This window comes from Eptatretus burgeri, chromosome 10 (assembly GCF_056783735.1).
Source record: "Eptatretus burgeri isolate ZD-2024b chromosome 10, Ebu_testis_v1, whole genome shotgun sequence".
Taxonomy (NCBI): Eukaryota; Metazoa; Chordata; class Myxini; order Myxiniformes; family Myxinidae; genus Eptatretus; species Eptatretus burgeri.
In genome coordinates, this window is record NC_140970.1 from 89,857,936 (window position 1) to 89,863,702 (window position 5,767).

Sequence of the window (5,767 nt, forward strand, 5' to 3'; positions counted from 1 at the left end):
GGACACCAAACAGATTCACTGAAGGAAGATTCGATGTCTATCTCAATCCCCTGCAGCGTTGTCTTCACATCCTCACTATAATTCATGGACCGGTGTGTGTTTGTTTGTCATGCTACTCCAGTTCTGAACCAATGACATCGAGACTTGCTACGTAGGTTCAGCATGACCCCAATTAATGTACAGGGATGTTTTTAACTTTGCTAGTGGTTTTGAGGGGGAGGGAGAGGGGGACCACAAATTCTCGATGTAAATGTGTGTCGTTTAGTGCCCCCCTCTAGGTGTGGGAGGGTATTACAGGTCTTCACCATTTACAGTGCAGCATTCCTGTCCCCACGTTGTCCAGTGCAGTGAGGTGTTTTGAATTATAAGCAGTAGGTATGTTTTTGTTTCATGCACATAACCCGGGTTATATTGTTTGCCTGTACAGAGCTGTCAGTTGCCTATACACCGCGCAAATGAAGGTTTGTGTCAGAAGAACATATTGCTCAGAACACAGTGTGAACTTCTGTGTGAACACAGAAGAACATATTAACATAACAAGATCGCTCGTAGGGCGTGTACTCTGCTAGTATATTAAAACACCAACACCTCTGGTGTTGCTTTGATCCACATCCAAATTGCTAGAAATATTATATCTTGCAATTGAAACAGAGGCTGTCATGATTCTAGTGGAGCCAGCCTTTGGTTTAACTTCTATGATCATAATCACATCTGTGTCCAAATGCTCAATCACAACTTCCAACTCCACCATCTTGTTGGGCAAGGAGTCTGCATTTGTGTGAAGAAGTCTTAATATTTTGTCTTTCCTTAACTCAGACTCTTCTACACCATTTGTACTTCCATCTAGTGATTGTTGTTAGTTGACTGCCTCACCAACTGTTCCTACACAATCAAATTCCTCATTTATTTTCATGCTATAGGAATGCCATTATCTGTTTTGTTCTCCAGTTCTTCTTCCCTCACTTAACTACTGCAGCCCCGAAGAGTTTCCTTTTCTTCTGCCCCAAGTACTAATTGGTCATCACCCTAATATCTACATGAGTTCTGCATGTTCTGTTTTCTTTCTTGGCTTTTGTTCCTCAATACTGCAAGTTTACTCCTGCGGATCACCAAGTTTACCTCTCCTCCATCATGTCTTCTTTTTAACTCATCTCGAGAGTGCAATTCTCTCAACTCTTCGATATTTGGTCATATCAAGGGCAACAAAAGGTTTTTTGCATTTATCAGAATGTTTGAGTTTTGTTTTTGTTTTGTTTTTCGCACATTTTAGGATTACATTGCGTTGTGTTGAGTCCGCAAGTTGAGCAACTCGGACTCATGGTTTATCGCTCTTGTCTTGTGAGCATCCTCCGAGCCGGATTGTTTTTAACCACATTAACTCCGTCGACCTTGCATGCCTGTGTTTATAGGTATTCTATCATTTCCTTACAATCTTCAGATTTCCGATCACCTAAGCGACTTCCCTTTCGTTCCTCCATGTTATATAATCACAATATTACTGCGCCTTCTCTCTCTCGATCCACAAACTCACCCACTGATATCATATTGACTACCCCATCCATCCATCCATTGGGACCATATTTTGGGCAGAGCGTTGGTGCTACCTCAGCAGTCTCCTTGGCTCTTGGGCACAATCCTGGAGGGGTCACAACTCCGCCATCGGATACCAGCATGCTGGCACTCATTTTTTCCAACCTCGGAAGGATGACAAGCAGAGTCAACCCCACCTGGTACTAATCCAACAGCCGAAGGGGATTTGAACTCATGATCCTAGGATCCCAAGCCCACCACCCTAACCATTAAGCCAACAGCAGGCAATTGACTACTCCGACCCCACCCAAACCTAAAGTTCCAGACACATCTATTCCTTCCTCATATTGTGTGTATCCATCGGGTGTGGATCTCTCCCCTAGGTGCCACTGGCATGATATCTAGAAGCGGACTGGTCAGTCTTTGCAGGACAGACTGCGATTCTTTGCCTCATTACATCAGCATAACTATTTTGCATCTTTTTCTCATCGGATTCTAACATGCATTTGAAAGATTCTTGTACATCATGCATGATTTTGTCCATTTTTTTGTGATCTCTTCAACAAAACCTGTACTGGGGCATATCAAACTCTCCTTATTCATGGCATTACGCGAACAAGTGGGTAATGCCCTTGCCATTTGAATCAGCATTCATTTCGATAACTGCCTGATGCCCACATGCTCACAGTCTCCACAGAACCAGTGGGCATGGTTACTATATCGTCTCCGACCTTCTTGGAACACCTTTGGTGAGTAACGTGCTGCGGCACACTCTTGGGAATACATTTTATAATTTTTGAAATAATTGCTATTGATCACAACATATACCGGTGAGATGTATCAGTAGTTTATGATAATGCATGCATACATGGGTGTAGTTAAGAGGAGTCATGTGACCCGCCCATGTTCCGATGCTGTGCTGTGCCTGTGTCCGAATTAAACCTGTTGTTCCCACTTCAGAGCCTTCGTCCCTGTCTATCGAGTACATTACAGTGGCGACGAGGATATCTTCGTGCATCGGCATATTGCAAGATTACGCACGCAGTGGGGGATGATTGGGAAGACTATACAGATCGTCTGAAGCATGAGGACGCTGAAAGGTGGCGAGCTGTATTACTAAACGTGTGCGGCGCACCGAAGTACATCCTCATCAAAGATCTTGTCTGAACCAAACCTTCTGACAAGTCATATTGTTGCGAATCTGGAACCCATCGCACACAACAGCCAGAGTCCTTATAGATCAGTTTATCGGTAAGTATGTGTTTCTAGTGAGGGTTACGTCCCTTGTTTAATGGGTATTTAAGTGTACATGCGCTGCGAAGTTCTTTTATAGTCAGGTCTTTAAATCCTTAGATCCGACAAACCTGTGACAACTGCGGAAAGTGGGAACACTTGAAGTGTCGTTGTTCTCGATCCAAGTCGAAGAACTTGTCTCCTGCTTATCACATTGGGGTGAACCCTGATGCAGCGGACGATAGGTCACAGAGCACAGACTGCAGCCGAGAGGCAAGTGAGGAACTTTATGAGGTTTTCTCTGTTGGAACAAAGAGCTCCGACGCTCCAATTATAGTTGACGTAACAATCGATAAGATCCCGGTGAGGATGGAAGTTGATACCTGATCAACGCTTCCTGATCAATTATGAGCAAGAGCAAGTTCACCTCCATCTACCCTCCGAGAAAGGCTCCTGCACTCCAGCCTCTATCTACTGACTTGAGAACATACACCAAGGAGGTGGTTCCTGTAGTTGGCTCAGCTAACGTAACTGTAGGATATGGAATCAGCACTCATGTCCAACCACTACTGATAGTGCATGGAGAAGGACCAACCCTCTTAAATCGAGATTGGTTACGAATAATCAGACTTAATCGGAGTGCCGTAAACAGTCTCCAACTCTGATGCTGGATACGATACTGTGCTCAACAAGTACCCTGGCCTATTCAGCGATGGTGTTGGCACCGTTGCAGGGCCCAGAATAAGGATTCATGTTTCTGTAGATGTTCAGCAATTGTTCCATAAGGTTAGACCTGTGCCCAACATGATGCGATCGATGATCAAATACGAGTTTGACCGCCTGCAGAGTCAGGGCATCATCTCACCGGTCGAGTACTCCGACTGGGCAGCACCTATCATTCCAATACTCAAAGCAGATGGAACAGTGTGCATTTGTGGGGATGACAAAACAACAATAAACTGCTATTCAAAACTGGATGGCTACCATTTTCCCAAAGCAGATGGGTGGCCAGACATTCACTAAGCTTGACTTGACCAATGCCTATGATGCTCAAATGGAAGTGGATGATGATTCCAAGCCCGACACATGCATCAACACTCATCGAGGACTCCACATGTACAACAGATGCCCATTTGGCATTCGCTCTTCTGCACCAATCTTGCAATGCAAGATGGAGACATCATTAAAAACGGTACGAAAGACAGTCAGTCATATTCGAGTCACAACTTGAAACACCTCGAGAACCTAAATGAAGTCCTCAATCGGCTGTCACAAGCTGGGTTACGCCAAAGGCGTGAGCAGTATACCTTTATGGCAGAGGTTCTTCCTCTGGTTCTTCCGAAGACAAAACATTTAGGACTCGGCTGTTTTATATACAGGATCCGGATCTCCTTAAATACTAAACACCTGTACACATCCTCACATAGACGGTGCCTTTTGAGAGCGTCTATCATGAACTTTTAAATATATTCGGACATTTGCTTTAAAGTTTCGAAAAGTTCACGTCACTATTTAAAGATTATTCCATTTAAGATGATGTAATTTCGTAAATACACGATTTTCTCGTCATGAACAGGAGCCTCCATGACGGGTCTCGCTATTGGCTCCATCAAGGCACGTGATGAAATATCGGACGTTGTTGTTGTTATTGCCTTTAGGACGCGGCTCTTGGACACATTTGTCCTTGTTTTTTTTAATTGGAAGAACAACCAACAACAGGAAAACTCTCGGACTCTCTGGAAAATCCTCTATTTCTCTTTGCCGACGACTCCACCCTCTGCCGTACCATCTGTCATCCCTCAGACCGGCAAGCAGCAGCTTCTTCGCTCACTGCAGATCTGGATAAAATCACAAACTGGTCCAACACGTGGAACATGTCTTTCAATCCAGACAAATCTCACACTCTCACTATGTCTCTTCGAAAGGACCGTTTACAAACCCCCCCATCCACTTTCTCAACAATCCTCTGGAAGAAGTCTTTTCTTTCAAGCTTCTGGGTCTCACTATCTGCCATGACCTTTCCTGGGAAAGCCACATTTCCAACCTCGCCTCAAAAGCCAGACGCCGACTGGGAATCCTCCGTCGTGCAAAGTCCTTCCTCGGCCCTCTTGAGCTCCTGACCACTTACAAAGCTTTTGTCCGTAGCCTGATGGAGTACTGCTCTCCCCTCTGGGCTGGTGCTCCTGCCTCCCACCTTTCTCGACTTCACGCTGTAGAAACCAAGGCATTTAAGATCATCGGCATCTCCCGCAATGAAGCTGAGTCTTTGGGCCTCTCACTCAATCACCGCAGGTTGGTCGGTGGTCTTTCTGTCTTCTACCGACTCCTCTCCAGCCTTGCCCCCCCTGCTCTCTCTGCGATTTGTCCCCACCACATTTCCACAGGGCGCTCAAGGTCCGCCAACAACCCCCTTCTGGTAAAACTACCAAAATCACGAATCACTGCTCATCTTCACTCTTTCATTCCTCTTTTTTCCCGCCTTTGGAATAAACTTCCTCACTCTATTCTTTCCCATTCTTCCCTCTAGGCTTTCAAAACAGCTGTTCACCACCACCTCTTATCTTCCCCCATCCAAATCCTCGATCTTTTCTACCCCCGATAATCCACCCAAGCCCACTTTCTTCAATTCTGCTTTCCTTCCTGAAAGTCCCTGTAATGTCCATCTTCTCTTCGCCATGTTCCCCGTCCCATCCCCATCCCTCTCCCTTCCACAGTTCACCTAATGTGTCTGTTCCCCACTGTTTTGTCCCTTCCACTCCCGCCCCTCTTGTCTCATGCTTCCTTGCTGTGAGTTGTGTGTTAGCTCTCATACGAGCCTCGACCAAGGTATACAAAAAAAAAAAAAAACTAATCGGAGCTGATCAACGAGCCACCACACGCCCCTGTTCTCTACGTACGTAATAGATAGACGCTCCTCGATGGAAACCCATTTTTAAACCACCGAACTCATGTGGACGAGTCAGAGGGGAACCTTAAATGATGTATTTTTTCACTTTTAATCACA